Source organism: Vulpes lagopus, chromosome 4 (genome assembly GCF_018345385.1).
Source record: "Vulpes lagopus strain Blue_001 chromosome 4, ASM1834538v1, whole genome shotgun sequence".
NCBI classification, from domain to species: Eukaryota; Metazoa; Chordata; class Mammalia; order Carnivora; family Canidae; genus Vulpes; species Vulpes lagopus.
The window spans coordinates 34,580,572-34,604,667 of NC_054827.1; the positions used below are offsets into that span (position 1 = coordinate 34,580,572).

Consider the following 24,096-nt stretch of genomic DNA (forward strand, 5'->3'; position numbering starts at 1 on the left):
TGCTCTCCAGAGCCACTGGGCATTGACTGAACTGCAGGACTCTCTATCAGATGAGCCAAGAGAGCAATAATTCAACTCGATTCCAGTGGATCTCATTCAGTGACTTTGTGTCTAATGGGGAAATAATTTGACCTGAATGAATGAAGATTTATCTCCAGATGTCACCAGAAACTGTAAAGGAAACATAGTCTCCCAAATCTATTAGTTACTGAATGAAAAGAGTCCCATTTAACAAATGAAGATCAATCCCTTACATGCCTACTATTCAGGCCACAGTAAAAATGAAGAAAGAATGGCTGTCAATATAAAATGGTTCTACGACTTTTGACATTATTGGCCAATGACCATGTGGAATGGTGACCAGATAGGCCTTGTCTTCAACTGCTATTGCATTCCACCCAGAATCTGAAATCAAAATGCAGCAACTCATACTCTTTTACAAAGGCGCACTCAAGTGAAAGCCCACTGACTTAGTTCCACATTGGAAGACACACTCAATGCCAGATGCTCAGAGTTGGTGCATGTCTTGCTGAGCCTATTTCATTATTGCCTGATGTCAGATTGCCTTAAAAAGGTAAGTAAAGGTTTATGATAGCAGTGATATCCTCTTCTTTATTTCTAATTCACAGACTCTATTTAGTGATCTTCAAACCAAATAAAAGTTATCAAATGAGTCTTGGACACTATCTGAAAGAATATGGAACTTTCATCCAGTTATACCACCCACCCTCCAATATTAACAGCAACTGTCTCTGGAACTTGGGAAATGGCTGATTTGTATTTGTATTTCTTTATATTTTTCTGGATATACTAAATTTCCAACTAACAAATATATATTATTTTATAATTTAAGAAACTGTTTTTGTTTTTGTTTTTGTTTTTAATAAAAAAAAAGTGGGGAGGGGTAGCCTGGGTGGCTCAGCGGTTTAGCACCGCCTTCAGCCCTGGAGACCCAGGTCCTGGAGACCCAGGACCGAGTCCCATGTTGGGCTCCCTGCATGGAGCCTGCTTCTCCCTCTGCCTGTGTCTCTGAGTCTCTCTGTGTCTCTGTCTCTCATGAATAAATAAATAAAATCTTAAAAAAAAGATGGGGAGGTGAAAGAGGAAATGAGAAATTTCTTCTCAATAAAGAAAGAAGAGTTGAAAGAAGTTATTGAAAGTTATTCAATATTGAAAGAAGGCCTAAAAGTCCAAAAGTGACAGAACAGGTTTAATGCCAGCTTCTTGTGTCTATAGTATTGTGATTCAGTCCTACTTTTCTTGCAGATCTTTGAGGTGCAATAGCTTCTTCTTTCCTTTATTTCCTTTATCAAGAGAAGAAAGAAAGCAACAGATGGTTGACAGCCAGCAGAGAGCAGATTGTGGAGGCTTCTGTACATCCCATGGCCACTTCACAGCAGACATGCATCCTCATGAATTCCTGCCACAGGAAAGGATAGGTGGTCGTTGATGGGTGTGCCAGCTCCTAAAAGAAGGTTCTTGGCCAGTGGCACTGCATGGATGTCTTCATTATCCTTCCTTCACTGTGCCCCAGTTGCATAGAAAATAATTACACCTAGACCAGTAGACTTGATGAACATTTAAACAAGCTGATGTTTCTTGGTTGGATTTTAAACCCCTTACCCATCAAACTTCTCAGCCTCCAAAACTCTCCAGATGCAGACCCTTCTACCATCATACACAGAGCCTTGTATCTGAGGGAAGAGAGTTCCCTTTCTTAAATACTAACTATAGACAAAACCAATGCCCTTGGCCTAGTTTATATGGTTCTTCACTATATATCCTCAATTTATAATTTCAGCTGTACCCCTACCCAACTCATCTGACAGTTCAATTTTACCGGGCTGACATCTGCCTGACTTTACCTTGTGCTATCTTACCTTTATCTTTGCTTCTATTTTTTCCCCTCTGCCAAGAATATAATCCTTTTGTATTGTCATTCATTTGGAAAATTTCTACTCAGCCATCTACACCTAATATTTTCATTTTTTTGACAACTAATATTTTCAGATGTCTCCCAGACCCAAAAAGCAAATCCCTCCCCCTCTTAGCACTCCCACACTACTTTGTACCTGCATGTGGACTATCACACTTCTAACTGGTGATTTGTTTGTCTTCTTATACATCCAGACTTCATAGGGGAAAATTATTCACCTCCATATTTGCAATAACCAATCACATAGTAGCAGTTCTCCTAATGTTTGATGAATAAATGAGTGGTTTCTTCTGCCAGATTTTCAAATACGGCAAGATCATGCATCCAAACCTAATATGGAGTGGGGTTGTTTTTTGTTTTTTCGTTTCTTTGTTTGTTTTAAATGTCTTCCATCATGACTTGATCATTTTGGCTTTGTGTTTTGTTTAAGAGAGTGAATGATTAAAAAAAAAAGAGAGAGAGTGAATGATTGTAAATTTAACTAGATAAATAAAGATGGGTGAATATATGCCACTGATCAACAAACAGTGAAGCCTTATTTTAGGCTAGCTTTGTGTTGTGTACTGGGAAGAAAGAGAAGGACATATGTTCTAAGTGAGGAGATGAACCTGAGAAAACTTAAATATGCATTTATTTTGGTTAATACAGATTAATTATGTGAGCCCGATTTACATTTTATTACAGAGGTACCTTTCAATAAGTGCATCTTTTCAGGGGTAGAAGGCAGCACTATGTACAGGAATACCAGGAGAAAGCCAAGGAAGAATGGTGGGCTGTAGCTACTCCTCAAAGGACTGAGGCTTGCACAGTGCAAGGGTGCAGAATCGTGCATGTGCCCAAACATCAGAAGGGGAGGAAGCCTTTATTTTCTTTGTGAGAGGCTGCCTTTACACATCTGGGACAGCTTATGTTCAGTAGATTGATTTTCTACAACAGGGTTTCTCTACCTCAGCACTATTGACATTTTCAGACAGGTTAGCTCTTTGTTGTGGGAGCGGTCCTGTAGTCCTATATACTTAGAATGTTGAGTAGCATCTCTGGTTTCTACCCACTAAATGTCACAAAAACCCACCTTGCCACCCGCATTATGACTATCAAAAGTGTCTCCAAATCTTGCGAATTATACTCTGGGGGGCAAAATTTCTAAGGGTAGCCACGGTAAATGTGTCTTTCAGATTTGCTTTGTTCAAGTATTCTTATGGTTTGTTTTTTTTAGAATTCTCTCAAAGAGAGAGGGAGGGAGAGAGAGAAATCATGTGGGTTACCAGGAAGACAACTCTTAAAGATTCAGTGTTTTTGTTTTGTTTTGTAAATAGCTAGTATTAGGAAAATAAGGAAAACACACTATTCACTGTGTATTTCCTAGTGTTTATTACTCATCCAGGATGAACTGATAATACTCTAGTGACATGAAAATGGTGCCCAAGGCTATTGAATATGACTTTGAGTTAAGCTTTGAAAATATTCCTAGCAACACGTTTAATTAACTAGGATACTTGGTTTATATTAAATCCACATCTACTAATATTAAAAACATATATATTGAAGCTTAACAGCTTCAGGAGGGCTCAGGATCTGATTGTGGTGTTATTCATTTTCAGCATACAACAGGTTCATTGAATCTTTCCAAATTGAGCATTGGGGACTAGAACATTACCACTGATTTGGAAAACAAAATAGGGAAAATTAAATTCTTGTGTAACAATGTTTATATTTCTAAACAATGTTTAGAATCAGCTTTAAAAAGAAATTGGGGAACCCTGCTTCATTGATTGCAATATTCTTCTTTCTACCTCAAAATAACTGGGTCTCACTTCCTTAAGCAAATGCAGGACAGAAAGAGTGATAAAATTGTGATGCGAAGTGACCTTCCCTATTTATAGGAGGAAATCTTGCCCCTCTGGCAAAGTTTAGGTTGATGTCCAAGATCTTTACTGAGGCAATTTTTCACTGGACCTGAGCTTGGAGGAAATAAAATGACCAGAATCTGGAAGCAGTTTATCCTGAGATGAGGAAGGCATTGGACAATGGGGTTGAGGAGGATACCAGGACAGCAAGGATGGTGGTAGATGCAGAGAAGTGGCAAAAACAAACAAACAAACAAAACAAAAACACCTCACTTGATGCTTTACCCAACAAATATGATAGACCTCAGTATAAGTCATCTGATCTATAAAATTCAGTTTTTATCCATAAAATTCAGTTCTTACAACAGAATTCTTCAATATTTTGTTTAATGTTATAACTTTGTCTTACTCATCACATTCTATGTGTCATCGAATGCTCATTAATGGTTTCTTGGGTATTAGTTTCATTATCTCCAGAATATTAGAGTCCAAAAGACTGAATTAGAGAAAGGAGCAGAATCTACCTGGAAGGAAGTCTCAGCCCCAGATTCCTGTCTGAGCCTCATACTCAGGAATCTGTTGACTCTGCCCTTTGAAACTACCCTTGGACCTGCCACAGTCACCAACATGGGGATCTATGGTGGGTGCTGGGATTTTAGTGCCTGTGCTGGTTGCTAAGGCCCTGACTCTTGGCCTGTGCCGACTAATATTAACCTGAAAATGTCAGAATACTTTGATCTAGCAAAGGCCCAACACCATGTACTACACTCACTACCACCAGCACCCCAATCCCAATCTCCCACTGGGTGCCTGCCGGGGCATTTTCCTAGACCTGGACCATTCTTAAGGCTCTGACAACCTACAATTTTTTTAAATGTAACAGTGCTTGTTTTCCTCCTAAACAAGAGACAAAGCATTTTTATGTTAATAAATTCCTATAACCACAAGATCTATCTGCAATGTTTATTTCTGAGTAATGTTGTCACCTCTCTACTCATAAATCCGTGTTTTGAATTAGCAGACTCTGGATGGGATCAATATAACTTTGTGTAGGTTTGGCTGCTTCACCAAAATATGCAAGTATCTTAGTGCTTGCCCACCAGTCAGAAGGGAGGAGCAGAACAGACTTATATATCTTTAAGAAATAGAATTAGCTAATACTTTGGAGTTGGTGTTACTTGAGCATGATGACATAAAGCAGAGAAGGGAAAGGCAGTTGAACAAAGAGAGGGATCCTAAGGACATTTAAGAATAAATATTGCCATTGTTATTCTCACATCTTAAGAAACAAGACAAATGTCCCCAGTATGGGATTCTGAGAGGTTCCTGACCACTTTAAGATCTTGTTTTGGCTGAGACTCATCTCTCTTGCTTATTCCTTTGACTTGAAGCTTTTTAAAACCTTTGGGTAAAAATCAGAATAGCAAAAAAAAAAAAAAAAAATCAGAATAGCCACCTTATTAGGTGGACTCACATGTGTACCTTTCAGCGCTGGTTTCATGATGCAAATCGCAGCCCAGGGTAAGTTCCTGAAACTTGTGCTTTCCTGGCTTTAGGGCTGAGCAATGGACCACTCAGCACACCTGGTGTAAGCGCAGAAGGTGATATCTACTGATATCTATCCACTGAGGATAGAACAGGATCATAATGACAGCCCATGGGCATGGCTCCAGGAGCACCTAGCAGGTGTCTTGCCTTCTCTGCCCAACTTTTCTTAATGCTCCAAAAAAATATTATACTTGCACATGACCTTCAGAAGCCCAAAATTCTGATGAAAGAGGAAGCTCTGGGCAGCATGTCCTGTTTGTATCCTAACAGGATCTCATACCGCATGGGTAGTCATTTTAACATTAGCTGCCAGCAATAATCCTGTCTCATGGGTTGTTATAGAAGCTGAGCTCCCAGCTCTGCCCTCTTCCACTGGAAGGAGACTTCAGACTTCACTGAGAATGTTGATGTGTATGTGATAGGCACAAGTACCTTTTTCCTCTCTTTTTCTTTTTCTTAATTAATTTCAACTCCCAGGCATGAACACTGAGGTTGCACACAGGCACACCAGCACAGGTGCACACAACACAGAGATAGACAGATAGTAAGCTACCGTCGAAAGGAGTGTATAATTATGTGTGTACCCATTTCACACCAACTCATTAAAACTAGGAAAAGTCTATTAAAAGTTAAATCCCTTTTAAAAAGTAAAAGAATTTGAGCTTGAATTTGGCTGATACAGCACACCACAGGACCCGATATATGCCACAGCACTCTGTGCTTCTGGGCGTTTGTACGTGCTGTTCTATCTGGAATGCTCTCCCACCGTTAGCCCCCCAGTGAAAGGATAATCATCTATCACAGTCTCCCAGGCCACAGAGGCTGAGGGCACAAAGAGGCACACACATTAGTAACTGGGCAGGAATTCATGGCTGGTCAGGAGCAGATCTGTATAAAGGTCAGTCCCAAACATCTCCTTCTGGTCCTCTGGCCATCACAGACCTTTTCCTGTGTGTTTGCAACTTTCCTGTCCTAGGTGTGACAACAGTCTCATCCTGTGCACCTCCACTCCTGTTCTCTGCTGCTCCAGGTGAGGCAGCAGTGACTTCTGTGGGAACATTCTCTTCAGGAACATTGTCCTGAGGGGAAAATTATCCTCCCAGGGTCCTGGCCACACAGGTTCCCTGGGCACTGACAAGTCTTCAGAGCAGAGATGCCTTGGGCTTTAGTGATGCCATCTGTGTTGTCAAGGTGACCTCTTTCTGCTGTCGTTCTTCCTCTTCCTCTTGTGTCCTTCAAGGTGACTTCCTTGCCTCACAGCTTCCCTCAGACAACTGAGGAGTTCCTCTTAGAAGGCCGCCAAGAAACTCTTTAAGAACAGCCCTTCCCTGGGCCACATGGACTTGGTTTCTCCCCCTTCTATAGCTCTGATGGAGGCAGAGTATTATTGTCTGCTTTCATGTATGTCTCCAGACCATAAGCGTGAGATTTAGAAAACTGAGTCTTAAAAAAAAGAAAAGAAAAGAAAAAAGAAAAAAAAAAAGAAAACTGAGTCTTATTCATCCCTGTGTACACATTTATACATCCAACTGAATACCTCACATTTTCATTTAGGTATCTAATAGACCTCCTAGTGCAACTTGTGCAAAACTGAATTCATGATTTTCACCTTAAAATTTATTCCTTCCGGGATCCCTGGGTGGCGCAGTGGTTTAGCGCCTGCCTTTGGCCCAGAGCGTGATCCTGGAGACCCGGGATCGAATCCCACGTCGGGCTCCCGGTGCATGGAGCCTGCTTCTCCCTCTGCCTATGTCTCTGCCTCTCTCTCTCTCTCTCTCTCTCTGTGTGACTATCATAAAAAAAAAAAAATTAAAATTTATTCCTTCCCAAATTTTGTGCAACTAAGTAAGTGAAAACTCTATTTCTCAGCTACTCAGGTCAAAACTCCTGGAGTTACCCCTGACTGGACTTATTTCTCATAACCCATGCCCCTTTCAGCAGTAATTCCCACAGGCTCAACCTTTAAAATACACAGAATCTAACAACTTCTCACAGCTGTCACCACAACCACCCAGTCCAAATCACCATCATCTCTTTCCTGAACTAATAAATAGCCTGCTATGAAAGACCTTTGCTTACTTGCCTTCTGAGATCTATAATCCTTGCAGTAGACTGTAGAAGATGGAATGATGTCCCCCAAAGAGATATGTCCATATCTTCATCTCCAGAAACCTGTGAATGTGATCTTATTTAGAGAAAGGGTCTTTGCAAATATAATTAAGCTAAGGATCTAGAAATTAGATCATCCTGGATTATCACTGAGGAGCCCTAAACTCAATATGTTTTTATAAACCCAGAGGAGTGCGTGGGTGGCCCAGTAAGTTAAGCATCTGACTCCTGATCTCAGTTCCCGTCTTGATCTCAGGGTCATGAATTCAAGCCCCACATTGGGCTCCACACTAGGCATGGAGTCTATTTTAAAAGAGAGAGAGACAGAGAAAGAGATTCAGAAAAGAGACCTTGGGAGGAGAGATGGTGATGTGAGTGGAGTTTGGTGATGTGATGCAACCACAAGTAATGTCAACAGCCACTGGAATCCAGAAGAGGAAAGGAAGGAACACCCCCTCTAGTTTTTAGAAGTACAGCTTTATCCATACAAGTAAAGCCCTTGATTTCAGACTTCTGGCCTCAAAAACTGTGAGAGAATATTTTTCTACTGTGGTCCCAAAGTCACGAGAATTTGTTATGGCATCCATAGAAAACTAAACATGGCGGGATCCCTGGGTGGCTCAGCGGTTTAGCATCTGCCTTTGGCCCAGGGCATGATCTTGGACTCCCCAGGATTGAGTCCCACATCAGGCTACAGAGCCTGATGAGAAGCATGGAGCCTGCTTCTCCCTCTGCTTCTCTCTCTCTCTCTCTCTGTCTCTCATAAATGAATAAATAAAATCTTAAAAAAATTCTTATAAAAAAAAGAAAAAGAAAACTAAACATGGGGCAAGGAACACTTTAGGATGTCATGCCTTTTATGTTCTACCAAAATCCAAAATCCCCCATCTTAGCCTAGAAAGTAGTTTTCATCTAGTTTCCTTTTTAGGAAGTTGAAACAAAGTCACTCTTTAAGAGAGCCCAATAAACATTATAGTACTGATGAGAGATGCTTTCCAACCCCTGATAAAAGTAGCATCAGCAGTGACATGAGTTCCAGTTCCATGCCAGCTACTCAGAGAATTGCCAGGCCAACAATGGCAGATCAGAGAGTGACAAAACCAATATCAGGTGTTTCAGTGGCGGTATTGGTGGAGTAAAAATGGTAAACTGAAAGACAAAGAACACCAGCCAGAGCAACACCATACCCTGGCTAGTGGGGTAGAGGATGAAGGCTCCACCCCAATGATTCTGTGGCTGGACACTCACGCTGTCGCATGTACTTCTTGAAGATTCTCCTGTAGACTTGTGTGAACTTGGAAAGTAGGAGAACTAGGGATTTCACTCTACATTTACAAAGCCTTTTACTTTATATTATTTTATTTGAACCTAATAACTGCTGAAGAAAGATGATTTTTTTTTCTTTTTGGAGTTGTTTGTTTTGCCTCAAATTTGTCTCAAATTTATTTGTCCAAGTCCATTCAAATCTTTATTTTTCAACAGGAACAAAGTAACCAAATAGCTGGAGATACTCAGAGCCAATCTATCATTTTGTTGTTGCTCTTATTCTGGGTCAATTAAATATTTGATACTAAAATTAAAATATCTTAATTAAGAACATTTTTGACATTCTGCAAGAAATCCTAAATATTCATTAAAGACAATACTGACTTTCATAGTCAGTGAGATAGGATATATATGTTGTTGGCCCAATTAGAAAACTTTTCACTGTGAATTTGATTGTACGATTTTGCTGGTCAGTCTAAAGGAGAAAAATGCATTTGGAAGGAAAGAATAAAAAAGGAGAAATCAACTGCAAATCACTTGCAACCCTTAGAAGAGTATACACAATCAAACTTGTTCTAAGCTATTGCGCTCATTTTTAACCTCAGAGCAGGGAATAAAGGAGAAAAAGGCAGGAAACTAACATTCTTCTACATTCTAGAATCTTAGTGCCTAGTAGACTTATTCTTCATGTAGTCGTTTCATTTAATCCTCACCACAATCTACTTGACTGCATTACTTATCTGTTTTATATACATATAAGACATATGTGTGTGTGTATTAAGACGTTAAAAATCTTACCCAAAGTCACCCAGTTTTTAAAAACATTTTGAAATAAGCTACCATCATATATAGTTTCCCTTCATCTTAGGTATAGCATGGGCATCCTACGGAATTTTATGGCAAAATGTGAGTTTCTTCTGAGGAAAGTTTTCTGTATAAGAAACATTTGTTCACAGACCGGGTGATGAGTCATTATTATTGGGGAAACAGCAGCAGCATCTAAATCTTGAGTGATGTCTATGAGGACCAAGAATGTGCCAGCTTCATTAACCCCATTCATAACAGAGTTCTTCATTAACCTGCCAATAAAGTCAATAATGAAGATTTCTGTTGTTTTAGAAATGAAACCTGGCTATTTGCATTCCTGGAAGTTTGACTCTGAATTCTTAGACCTCTCTCTACCATTTGTGCTTTAAAATAGCTCTTTTAGGGTCACATGGGAGGCACAATCTGTTAAGCATCTGACTCTTGGTTTTGGCTCAGGTCATGATCTTAGGGTCATGAAATTGAGCCCTGCATCAGGCTCTGAGCTAGCACAGGGTCTACTTAAGACTGTCTCTCCCTCTCCTTCTGCCCCTTTCTCTGTTTCTCTCTCTCTCTCTCAAATAAAAAAATAAGGCTCTTTTCCTAGTTCTTGATCTGTTTACTAAGATTTTCTCATGTATGAACTCATTCAAACCTTGTGATAATCCTAAGGCACATATGAATATATTCCCTTTTCAGATTAGTAAACCGAAATTCACAGAATGTTAGTAACTGCACAGAATCACACAAATAATGAAGAGGAGATACAGGATTTGAACTCATGTCTTTTGACCTTTATTAGGATCCCCCTCCCTGTACCCATCTATCAAATGCCTTGGGCCTTCAAATATTATAGATATTGGAATATAGACACAGTTTTCTTTGGAGTACCATATGTGCTTTCTAAGAAGAATGTTAGTGGGGCACACATCTTCTGGTGCCAAGTTTAGTGTTAGACATTGCCACTTATTCACCATGCTTGAGACTTCCTTTACTCATAGCCAAGTTAAATAAAACTATCCAATCCCAATTATTTTATACTGTTTTTCAAAAGAATCACATATTGGCTGTGAAATAGAGAACTTCAGATATTTTCTTTTGACTTTTCATCAGAAGGTGTCCTGTTTCCTAGGGACGTAGAACACGGTCTCATACTCCTCAAATCTGCAAATCTATATACCCTCATACTTCCAAACTATGACATATCTGCTTCATTCTAAGTCTAATATTAAGCCTAATCAGAAGGAATAAGAATCCCTGGAGAATTAGGTAAGGACTTAGTATTCCATCTCTCCATTGAAAAGTAGCTTCCCCATTAAATGACAAATCCTTCATGTCAGAGGTTGAATAGCACAGCACTTAAAAAAGACTTCCAGCTGGTTACATCTAAGGGGCTGGAAAAAAGGCCATTCCCAGAATACCCACTGGCTCGAAGCTGTGATGTATTTTTGTTTGATACGGAATTGGAAACATTGCACTTGTTCTCTCTTTCTCCCCCACGTAATTTGGTCATGTGGACACAGCGCATACACGTGAAAGCCTGCAGGGCCACAGTACCCTGCCATCATAACTCCACCAGACCCACTTCTCTCATGCCCGCTGCCAGGCTGAGAAGTCCTCTAGATCAGACTCTCTGCTTGAGGATAAATATGCAAGACCAAAGGCTGTTTTCCCATGAATCTTGATATCACAAACTCTTTTCTGAGAAAGGGCTGCAAGAATGGGAAAGAACAGTCCCGCTGGGGCAGGGGATGTAGGTTTGACTGTCTTTTTAATACTTCTTTAGGATTTGTTACCATCGACCACCTCAGCTGCACTCTCTCTTGTCTCCCTCACGTGGCCCTGCCATCCTCCTACTACAGCCCTTCTATTCTTTCTCCTGCTTCCCTATTAGTAGACACTCTCAATGTTCAGGCTTTTAATCTCTAGTCACTTTTAAGTCTTGTTTTCTCAAAAAATTATTGAAGAAGAAATAGTGCTTTGTCCTCTCCCAAATATAGCTGCTTTTTCTTTTGAAAAATGGTGTCTTATTTTTAAAAAGACAATAAGAATTGGAATGTTTCTGGATGCAAAGTTTTGCTCTTAATGCTACTTGCTGACACATTTGTCCGTGTGTATCTGACCCTTACTTTAGTAAGTAGCTGTAATTATGTGCTTATCTATGGAGATGACACAAAATCTGGATGTCTAACTCTGACCCCTTGTGTCAGCTTCAGTGTCTTACATTGAACTACCTCCCTAACATTTTGAATTGTGAATCATGCTTTTATCACCAACGATCACTTAGGGAATAGCCATAGTCACCCATCTCACAAGAGTTTGAAGAAACCAAGCAGTGAGCTGGTTTTGATACCAAAAACTGGTGACAACTGGTTGGGCTAATCATAGTCACAAAGAAGGGCTAATCATCTAGAGAAGGAGAAGGACCAAGGCCACAAACTCAAAGCCTTTCAAGCTGATGTCCATAGTTAAGGGGCCTGGTTCAAGTGGGAGCAGAGCATTGAATGGCAGTGCTTCTCAGGATCAGGAAGACAGCAGAGCGTTAAATGAAGGTGATAAATCTAGGTGAAGCAGAATAAGGCAGAAACAAGATGTAACCCTGGGAAATAAGGCAGCAGGAACTTGGCAAAGGGTCATTGAGGTGAACTTGGTCTCAGACATGAGTTCTAGACCCAATGCCGATCTGAAATAGCAACATCAAATTCTGATTGTAGGTGAGTTGGCCATGAAGATTGGCTGTGATATGTGGAGGCTATAGGTAGAGACCATGAGACTAGCAGATAATGGCAAATCCTACCCCTGGGAGAGAAAGGGCTCCTGGGGAGCTTTAAGTCTGGGTTCTCAATGGTGTAGGAATGAGGCGGGACTGAGTCTGCAAGAGGCAGGACTCTGTGTCTTTAGCCAAACAGGGTACTGGCCCAAGCACAGGTGAGCATTGACCAATGGGAACACCACCTGCTTAAACCAAAACTCGCAAATGGGCTTCCCATGGTGATAAATCTCTACCACCATTTTCTTAGACAACTGAAAGCTCAGTTAGGTTTGACTCTTCATCCCTCACTTCTTCATATCTAAACTACCATTAAGTCCTAATAATTATGCCGCCATTTCTCTGTTGGTACTTTTTCTTTCTCCCCCAAGGCTTTTACAACCATGCTAGTTAAGCTCCTGTTGTTTCAACTAATGTATCACCAGCTTAGCAGTTTTTCTCTGTCCACCTCTCTCCCATCAATCTATCCTGTGCGGTAACGGATTTATTTTCTTAAAATCTAAAAATATTTATTTTTCAATCATGCCATCACCCTTTCTGACAGTCCCTAACGACTTGGCATTATCTATAGAATAACGTCCAAATCCTTTCGTTCAGCTTTCAAGCCATTCCCTGACCTGGTCCTCGCACACTTTTCTCCTTTGATCTCTCACTCATTCTTAACAAAACTCTCTCTACTGAGGTTAGTCTACCCACTATAAATAATTCCTATTAATTTTTATCTTACAACTTCTGCCCATGTGGTGCATATCCTTCGGACAGCCTTGACTCCTCCTCATTGCCACTTCCACCAGCCCAACCTCACTTATTAAAATCCTGCTCACCTCTTCTCTGAACTTCCATTAGCCATCCCCACCCACGAGGAAACTTCCTAGCATTACTGCCTGTTCTCTTATTTTGATACACAGGTACCCACTTCTCTAGTTAGTTAACTTCCCATGTTTCTCATACTGCATCCTGGTAGCTAAGTATCATTGGAGATCCTACCTTGTGATTATCAATTTCTACCAGAGTACCTACCTCCAGAGAAGATGAGTAATAAATATATTCTCAATAAATAAATGTTCTGGTTTTTTAATATCACACAAACTGTGATGGCTGCTATTACACTGAATAGATACAATGCAGTGATCAGTTCTATTTTCCTTATACATAGGTCATATTTTGAGTTGCATTCCTTCTGGTGGGAATGGATTTGTGTGGATCCAGTTATACAATTTCATGAGGTTTCCTCTGTGACCAATAAAGTGAATTTGTGAGATGGCTTGTTGGGGTCATAACTTCTCAAAAGAGGTTTTTGCTTCTTTTGAACTAACTGAACATAATGGGCTTTGAACCCACAACTTTGGCTTCTGTGGCAGAATGCTTTAACCATCAGAGACATATGGGCCCTGGTCTATTTCAGTTTGGTTCAATTATTTTCCTTATAAATTAGCCCAAGTCATATAAATGAGTCCATGAGTGTGGGCAATAATGCCCACAGATATGCTCAATACAGGTGGACCCTCCATTTCTCCTTCTACTCCATTCCTGTGTTATTACATTCCACTTAACAGTTTACCCCCCCCCCCAAAAAAAACCCTGTAAAGCCTTGAGGTGTTCCTTTATTGAGTAAAGGTAAAGGGTAGGCCCTGAGTACCCATGAGTGATGAAGTCTTTGAGGAAGGGCAATAAATAACCTTTATTTTCCTCTGTCTTAATTCAAAACAAATTAAGCAATTAGATAAAGGGAAATAGCTCCCAAGTATCACTTTTTTAACTGATTTTTTCCCCAAAGTTTCCAATCAGATTAGACACTCCACCTCCCTTTCAGCAAAATAGGTGAAGGAGCAGAAAGGAGCCAGGAACATTATACTTTGTAAGGTTCCCCTACATGGAGGGAAGCATCAGGTGGTGGAAATGAAACACCCCACCTGCAACAAGGGATGTCCTCGGGTTGGCCCGAACTGCAAGTTTGCGTCCATCTTGTTCCCACTGAGGTTCAGAACACTTCTGAGATACTTTTTCCTCATCTCCCCAACAATTTATTACTCTCCTAATCAAGGTCAAAGCCATATTCGATTTAGGACTGGAGGCTTCAAGAGAAAATAAGTGCTGGATTCCAGAGTGGGGACTAGACAAAAACATGGATGATCCAATAGTTCCATTCCAAATTCTGGAAGGCAGCTTATGCAGACATATGGCAAGAGCTCAATAAGATCGCTTGGAATTTGAACCCTGCAGTAGACCTGCACACATGTATATGAAACAGCCAGGTTTGAAAAACATTAATTTTGAAGGACTGGAGCTGGAGAAATTAGCTATGTCAGCTTCAGGCTTTGACTTGGTGGTAGGTAAGGCTTTTAAGTTTATCTAAAGGCTAAAGTTTTCTAAATTAGCTTGAAGAAGTAGGAAATAGGGTATGTATGACTACTTTTTAAAAAGATTTTATTTATTTATTCATGAGAGACACAGAGCGAAAGGCAGAGACAGAGGCAGAGGGAAAAGTAGGCTCCCCGTGGGAAGCCCGATGTGGGATTTGATCCTAGGACCCGGGGATCACACCTTGAGCCGAAGGCAGACGTTCAACTGCTGAGCCACCCAGGTGCCCCTGTATAACTATTTCTTATCAAATTTGTGTTTATTTGTTTGTTTTCAATTGTCTGTGTGTTGATAGATCCTGGCACGTGTGGCCTTCCTATTCTCAGAGATTGAGCACCACTTAAGTACCAAGCATTGTGGGGATTTATCGATATTAGCTCATCTAATGTTCACTAGAAAACTCTTGGAAAGTGGGGACAATTTCCAGCAGAGCATCATTAGAGAATTTCTTCAAAGTCACAGAGCAAATATGTGCTGAAGGAAGGATGTGAGTCAAGGTCTTACTGATTTCAAACTTGTTTCCCACCTTGTGAGGTGCCAGTCCCAAGAGCATAAGAGAAAGGGATTGACCATTTGAATCTCACCCTGCTATTAACACAAAGACAGACTCACGGAAGGTTCTTCCCACCAATGTCCTATTTCTTTATCTGTAAAGTACCTGCCTCCCTGGGCTGTTGTGAGGAATGAAGGAGGTTGTCTATGTGAAAATGTTAGATGAACTCTAAGGAAGTACAGGAGTGAAGATGAACCAGAATTTTCTTCACTTCCTGATCCACACCTCAGGGGACTGGTTCTGGGTGGTAAATTCAGCCCCTCCTTAGTGACTTGTCATCCCAGTCGTGTTGGCTACCATTTCTGTAGCTCTGCATGCCCTCCACTTCTCTTCCTCTTTGTCCTTCTCTTTGCATTGGCAAAGCAGGTGGGGGAAGGCTTGGCATTTGACAAGTGCTTGACATGTGGCGGTAGTGATTGAAGGCAAAGATTCGGTATAAACAAATGATTTTAATGTTTCCATGGAAAGTGAGTGAAATGGGCAGAGGGAGTTCAGAATGGGAAACAATTCAGGGAGATATGACACCCAGAGTAATGACTTCATTGTCTTCATACAAATAAATCAAATATAAAATCTCTCTTGACTTGGATATTGGTCAAGTTACTCCTACGCTTGCTTGTGGATATATTTTCTTGGATTAATTTCCCTGCCAGTTGGGCCTTAAATAACATGTTTCAGATCCTGAAAGCCCAGGAGAGAAATAATTCATTTCAAAAGGAAAAGATAAAAATTACATGTGAATATATATATATATATATATATATATATATATTTATTTTTCACAGTGCCAGAAAATTCTATCGCAAAATGCTTACTGAATAGCCCTGGGGAAGCCATGTTATCCAGGGAAACTGAAAACTCCCCTGAGGGGAGGCAAAGATATTGAAGGTGCAGTGGGAGGGACTGTCATAGCACAAGGCACAGGACATCCCAACCAGATGGGCTCAAACCTGGAAGTAGGAGAACTAAAATGTCAGGTGACATTTCCTGTCCCCTTGGGAGGATAGAAGCTGGGAGTCTAAACTAATTTTTAATTTAAAAAATACAATATTCTCCACACACCTGAGTTTGAGAACTTGGGTTCCTACTCACTATACCATCAGATGGAAAATCAGAAGAGACTCACAATGATTTTAAAATGGAAATGAGCCTGGATGAAAAGTTATATAATATACATAGAGAAAACTAGCTTTCAGACTGATCATTCTCAAATGTGGTTTGTAAACAAGCCACATGCACAAGGCAGAAGCTGGTTCTTTTCAGGGATTTTCAGAGTTCTTCGTTTGTTTAGTATCATCCAATTTTGCCCGGTTATTGGGGGTTCATCCCTCATTTTCTTGCTCTGGTGTCAGGCAGCATAAGGGAACCAAAAGGTCCCTAGGGGGCAGCAAAGAGACCCAGGTTTCGGGAGCTGCTCCAGCAGAAGGGCCATCAATAAGACAGGGGCTTCAGTGCCCTCATCAGTAAATGAGAGGCTTGGGTTAATCCACTCTCAAGCAACTGCACCTCAAGGCACAGGCCACCCCAGTAAGAAGAATATTTCATCACTGCATTGTTTAGAATTATTCGTGCCTGGACAATAAAAAGCAGACTGACTGTTCATTCCTCTCCTATTGTTTGGAAGTTCTTCCAGACAATGCACTCCCTAATTGCTCAGAGGCTCAGACTGGTCCACCCCTGTTCCAAAGTCTTTTTCATTTTCTGAGGCCTACGACTTTTCTTTTCCTCATCAACATTTAAAGGTATCTTCTGCTTCTTTCCCAGTATTTTCCTGCTGGACTGGGAGAGATAGCAAACGAGGATTGTGTGGTTTACCAGCAGACATGATCTTGCAAATTGGCAGGGAAGGAGGCATGCTTTAGCCTGCCAAATGATGAGTGTTATTGAAGATGTAAAATACTCCATGACTTTGATAATGTAGAGAAATGGCTTGACATGAACTCGAGCTGCCAGCCAAACAGAGGAAGTGACAGCTGATTCATTAGGCCTTCTTAGTTTCCAGGCATGAAGGTTCTTGTTGGTCTCCTGTGGCTTATTCAGAATCTGGCCTGAAGTATTAATTTGCAACCTGCTAAAAGAGCGGTGAACTTGGATAAGTACAGATAAATACAAGTCAACACATTTTAAAATGCTCTTTTCCTTGTTCTGTTGATTTTTCTCCAGTGGGTATAGTATTTCCAAAGAGTTCTAAAGTCACTTCTTGCATTCCTTATGCGTGATTTTTACCAGCTCTGCCAACCTGGAAAATCCCTAAGTGTGCAGAGACAGTAACTTTGAAGCTTTAGCTGTCAGGGCACAGAAAACAGGAAGCCAAGTGGCCCAGGAACAGAAACTCAGAAGTGAGCAATTTCCTGTCAACTACCACAACCCTGGCCTACCCCAGACCCCAGTAATCATGCACTCAACATTCATTGTTAAACCCACTCCCAATGCCTAAGCTATTCTTTTTTGTTTCCTATTTTATCTTTTGGGTCAAACTTTTTTGGCTTGTGGGGAATGGGGGGTCTCATTTGCCTTCCAGGTAATTCTTGGTTTGTTTGTTTTTTGTTTTTGTTTTTTTTTTAAGAGAAAGGTAGAGAGGTAGGGGGGAGGGAGGAGGGGCAGAGAAAAAGAGAAAGAGAGAATCTTAAGCAGACTCACCTCCCAGCACAGAGTCGGACTCAGGGCCTGATCTCACGACCCTGAGATCATGACCTGAGCTGAAATCAAGGGTTGGATGCATAACTCACCGAACTGCCCAGGCGCTGCCTTCCAGGTAATTCTTACCTCATCTATCTTTTGTCTGTCTCCAAGTCCTTACTTTTTAAACTTTTTTTTTTTCTAAGTCCCAATGCTACCTTCTTTCAGCCCCTTACTATCTCAGAGTCATAGCAGGTTCTCACAGCCCTGAGATGCCACTGACCTCACAGCCCATGGCAAATACTTACATGTTACAGTGGGACATCACTGCTGAGCCTGTGATACCAGGAGCCCACAAGGAACCTGAAGGATGAAGGATGAGGGGAATAAAAGATAAAGAAGGAGGGAAGTGGAAGGAACACCTCAGTACCTCAGTAGGTAGCACTCTCTCTCACCCTAGGAAAGAAGCTTGGCCTTAGATAGGGGCAGGGAGTACCAGGAGATTTCCTGGGGTCATGGAGCAAGGGAATTTTAAAGATCTCTAGACCAGTGTGGTGTGGAGAACAAACAGTTCTTTGGGGAAAGTCTTTACGGGCAAAGAATCTTTGAACAAAGTAGCATTCATATTCAATGCATATTTTTATTGAACTTCCATGATGTGCCAGGCACCACACAGGCAGAGGTTGAACATGATGGACAAGGCTCCTACTCTCATGGAGCTCACACTCTAGTACAGAAGATAGACAATTCAATAAGCCATTGATTGCAAGTGTGACACATATTACAAAACAGAAGGTACAAGAGTCTGTTGGAGCATCTAAATTTGGAAGAATGTATTGACCTTGGTAGGAAATGAAGAAAAAGCCCTAGAATGTCCTCCAAGTGAAAGCCCGGGGTAGAGTAACAAAAAGATCTGAATCCCACCAAAGTACACATTCCACCACTGCTAGAGACCAGGCTTGCACTGACCAACAGTTGGCCCCGGCTGGATTGGCCTTGTCCAGATGCAGGCGCTACCCCATGGTATGTAACTTCTGTAACTTCTATCTGGATGCCTCTGCCTGACACCACATATTCCCTTTCATCTGCATCTAATTCAACCCAGACCAGTGCTACCTCTCACAATATTATCTCAAGGGTAGAGCTGCAGAGATCCAACTGACTACAAACTAATTTTTAAAAATAAATACAAGCTCTGTTTGCATTACGTTGTTTCAAAGTCAGTGTTCCATTAATCTACAGCCGATGATTAAGGAAGGACAAAACATAGTACTACTGTTGACTCTATCCCTTTCACAGAATCATGGAATGTCAAAGCCTAAGGGGTCTTTGGGGACAATTTCGTCCAATGGTTCCCACTTGGGTGGGGTGTTCTTATCCGACCGAATATCTGGCAAAGCTTTTCCAAAGTTCACATCCTGCCTATACCCAACTCCAATTCTGATACATTTGGGTTGGAATGAGGGAAGGAGGCTGGTATTCTATTTCAAACATGATCCTCAGTGGATAACAGCATACATCTGATAGTTCTTTTCCCACCTCCCAGCCTTCAAGAATTGTGATCTAATCCAGTTCCTCCTTTTATAGACTATCTGGAACTAGAGAGGTTAAGTGACTATGTTACACTTTATTTAGTAGTAAAGCTGGAAGTGGAACACAGCTCATAATATTTTTATTGTTTTTCTATGCTTTGGGATCTAAAGGTAGTACTAGCTTTGAGGTTACTTCCAGGCTTAATTGCCAGCTGGTATTTCTAGTTACAGCCGTGAACATAGGGTATGTTACAGATCTCTGCAATGGTCTGGGACCAGGGACAGGAAGGAAATGCTCCTCGTATCTTGGCCTGTCTTAATGCTACTGAAGCCATGAGTGTTTGTAGTTGGAGTGGAATGACCCTTGACCCTTAATACATTTACTATGTGGCCTTTTACCAAAAAAACTTTCCTGGTGCCTGATACAGAATAGAGAGAGATTGAGAAAAGTCACGATGGAAAGAGGATTTGTCCTCATTCCCCTGAGGCTGGGATATAAAGAGAGGTCTCTCTAGTAGGACCCTCAGATCCTAATCTGTGTGTATTTTTTCATGCCACCAATATCAACCTTTGCTCTGTATGTTCTTTCCACATGATAGGTGGTTATATCAGTTTTTACCACTGAAACAACAGGGAAGGAAGACTGTCCTCATGCGTATAACCACACAGACATTAGGGACTTAGTCTCGCTGTCCAGAAACAGCTCTACCTTTGCATGCAGGCCAGTGAACTGGGGTATTTTGAATATATTCTGATACTCTGTAAAAAAAAAATAGAATGATGAGCATGAGGATAGCCAGCTGACTTGTTAATTAACCCCACCTTATCTCTGGCTCTGACCTCCTCACCAATCTTTAAGTCCCCATTCACCCACACATCTCTGAATAAACACATGATTTTGATTACAGCAAATGGACCAGAGTGAGCACAGAACTGGGAAACAGAAAATGCACTTTGATACTAGCTCTCTATGTGTCCTTGAAAATGAATAACTGCCATTATAATTGGTATTCTTTGTCAAATGACTACTTAAGCTCATTATCTCAAAAGAATCCTATAAGGCAAGTATTATTAATCTAATTTTAAAGAAAACTAAGACTGAAAATCATTTAATCCACTGCCTAAGATCACCTTCCACTATCTTCCTAACAAGTGATGGAATCCAGGTTTATTCAATTACAAGACTGTGCTCTTCTATTATTAAAAAAATAAAAAAAAAACTTGTTTCCTTTCTGCTCCTCAGTTTCCTTATCTGTGAAATATGATTATGGTAAATTCACTTCAAGACTCTGTCAGCAAAATAAATTGTTGATCCCAAAGAGCCTAAAGGTTCTATTTGGCCGCTTAGTAAAGCCAAATTAAGATATGCATTTTCTACAGGTTGAGAGAATCCACCAAGACCTTGGGGAAAGAGTGGCGAATAAGCCAGACCCACTGCCTTCGTGGAATTTTGTCTATTCCACGTTGGCTCCCTCTCTGTATGGCACAATAAGATTTCAGATAATTTTTATGGACAAATGGAGTAGAAAGAAGCAAGTAAAAACATTCATAAAAGAAGAAATTATTCCAAAACTGTACCTTCGTTCTTATTAAAAGAACGTGTTCAATGCTATGTATTTTCTGAACTTCCTTTTTTTTTTTTTTTTTTTTTTTTTTTTATTTTCTGAACTTCCAATTAGGTATTATGCCAAAGGAGACATGTATCCTGCAGTGAGCAGAGAAAGCTGGAGACAGGGAAGGAAGAGACGGAGAAGCAGAGCCACTGGCACCCAGTGGCGAGAGGGTCACAGAAAGCAGAGCCTGTGTAAGCACACTCAGGTGAAGACAATTTCAACTCCGATATGTGGTTTTTCCTTCCCTCCCTTTCCCCTGGAACAACCTTTAAAATAAAAAAGGCAAGTTAATTCACAGTCTCTCTGGAGTGAAGAAAATTGATGAATGGTCTTGTACTGCGTAAAACATAGGTAAAGCTTTGAGGTACAACACCTGGCCATGCAGACACAGGGGCAACTTTCACTATTCTGTCTATCCCTTCTTGAGATGCAAGGGATTTTGGTCTACCAGAATGCCAGCAGCTATACCTTTATTATGAAGCAACTGCTCTGTAGTGGCTGGGGCCTTTTCCCTCCCCTGTATCCATCTACCCATAAATGCAATCTGCAACTAGTCTCTCTCTGGGGAAATAAATTTCTCTGAGCATGGCTTTTCTGGGAATCATATTCTCAGCACTAGCCAACATGAGGAGTAGATAAAGGGGAATATTTTACATCTGGGAATAGTAAGAATGCAGTAAAGGGGGTGGAGATAGAACATAGGAATGATACTCGCAGTCAGGTCACTGTGGAGTATGCACACATGAACCCCACTATCTAGCACCATCGCCAAGTAGAACTTCTTGCAGTGATGGAAATGTTTTGTGTCTGCACTTAGTGCCCATTAAACACTTGAAATGTTGCTGGTGCAAATGAGAAACCACATTTTAAAGTTTATTTAATTTTAATTAATTTATAACTGTTATGTGCCCAGTGGCTTCTGTATTAAACAGGGGAGGTCTAAAGGATACACATTAGGCAAATAAATGGTAGGCACCAGAAATTCCCCTAAGGCTTCTAAACTTCAACATATCTTTCTGCTTGAGATCTAACGTGAAAATTCAAATTGGTAAAAACAGGGTAACTAAGAAATTCCATTCTTTTTGAGGGCAAACCACAGACCTTAATACCTCTTGCCCTGTTTAAGGATGAATAGCAATAAAAAGAAAATACACTTTAGACCCAAGAATATATTTTGATACACAAAAGCACAAACATATCAAATATATATTTTTCATCATGTAGTGCAGGAAATAAAAATATATTTTGAAACTATTCCTTAATGTTGATTAAATTCTCAATAATATTCAAAAATAAAAGCACTATATAAAAGGGAAGCTGAAAAATTAGCTGTTGACACAACATATTGAGTTAAAAAAATAGGTAGCTGAAAATCAGGAAGAGATAAAAAAAAGTCATTAGATGATACAAGGGAAGATTATAGACAGTTGGGATGCAGTCATAGAACTGCAATCTGCATGAGAAGTCCCAAAACACATAATCAATACTGTAAAAAATCAAAGGAGCAATCTGGAGGGTGCATTTTCAAGCTCCACATAAGTGTAGATTTAAAAAAATGCAAAGAGATGCAAACAACTAAAGTTAAGATAAATAAATGGAATAGAAGCAACAATCAAATACATAATCAGAGGAACACATTTATATATATGAAGACAGACCCAAGGCACAGATTGAAAGAGTTGCTGAAAGCTAGCAAAATGAGTGAAAAGAAATAAAGAGACATACATACCTTTAAAAAAATTTATTTATTTTAAAGAGAGAGCAAACATGTGAGCAGGGGTAGGGGCAGTCTCAAGCAGACTCCATGCTAAGTGTGGAGCCCAATGGGGGGGCTCAATCCCACAACCCTGAGGTCATGACCTGAGCTGAAACCAAGAGTTGGAAGCTTAACCAACTGAGCCACCCAGGAGCCCCTTTTAATTTTTGTTAAATATTTATTTGAAGAGCCATATATGCCTTTAATAAAAGGTTTATATTTCAAGAGTTAGTAAAAAACTACAAAAGTGTTCAGACAAATGTACCTCTCTTTCCCCAAATCCAAAAGTGGATGAATATGAAAGAATGACACAGGTAATATTTCTGTGAAGTTCTATAACATCACCCTTGATAGTCAACTGTATATATGCACATTCGAGCTCCAGACCTTTCACTCATCCTCAGTCTTTATCCAGATATACAAAACAGAATCATTCTTAAAATAAGAAAAAATATTTTAAAGTGATAATTTAATTAGGTAATTAAGAGCTAATATATTGAAGGGGTGTTAATTTTTTTTCTCAATAGTCAATATTTCATCAATAATATTAGGTTTTTTTCCTTGTTAAAATATAGATGGTACTACATCTCCAGCATTTCTTTCACAGACTGTTCAAGGCAATTACATTTTGAACCCTTCATAAAAGTACATTTTTAACAATATTCAGAAATTGGTCCAAAATAGGCTATAATTTTTCATAGTTATATTTTTTACTACTGCTAAAACTGTTAAACTTTTATGTATCATGATAAAACTAGATCAGAAGATTCTTAAGGTCAAACCTCCCATGTTAATCTTGCTCAGAGTCCACACAGAGCTTTGTGCTTAGTAGGAATTTAATAATAATTTTAATATACCCTTGTAACCTGCATTTTCAAAGTAACAATGTACTGCAATACATCGAATTGTGTCTATTTTCAAATACCTCTTTCCCGGAAACTCTTCTGAATTTGTAAGTTCAGATACCACATCACCCTGATGGTGGTGACAACCTCTCAACCCTGTTTCAAGCTATCTCCATGATTTGCCTATTCTCCTTCATCCCACAGACCCTCCCTCCTGAACTTCAGACCACAGGACTGAGCAGAGCCACTGAGACTGTTTATGAAAACATAACGTAAAGTGGGCAAGGAGTTCTGTGGCGCTGTAACAGCCAGCTTTCTGCTTCCCCTCCAAGAACAGACTTATGACCTGTCCCTCCATCTTTCCAACCCTCCACCCTCCAATACCTTGGGATTTTTTTCTCAGTCCTGAAGTCCAAGAAATTTAGTTGATTTGAATTAGATTTCTGCCACTTGCCACTGAAAGACACCTGACTAATAATTATATACATAAATGAAATTGAAAAAAAAATACTTAAATTTAGATTTTAAGCTTTGGTT

General features: G+C 40.2%; 1 protein-coding gene and 1 long non-coding RNA gene across 2 annotated transcripts in view; both read right to left on the bottom strand.

The window, feature by feature from the left end:
- Window positions 1–5,876: 5,876 nt before the first annotated feature.
- On the bottom strand, window positions 5,877–6,997 carry LOC121489386. Its single transcript, XR_005987341.1, has 2 exons — window positions 6,941–6,997; window positions 5,877–6,774 (listed from the first exon to the last, which is right to left on the bottom strand). It is a non-coding gene; the product is annotated as an uncharacterized LOC121489386 (long non-coding RNA).
- A 424-nt stretch (window positions 6,998–7,421) lies between these two features.
- Window positions 7,422–24,096, bottom strand: part of ZMAT4 (zinc finger matrin-type 4) — a 364,991-nt gene continuing 348,316 nt past the window's right edge. The window contains exon 8 of the transcript XR_005987338.1: window positions 7,422–7,503. The gene's annotated coding sequence lies outside the window, so the exon portion shown is untranslated. The remainder of the gene's footprint in view (window positions 7,504–24,096) is intronic.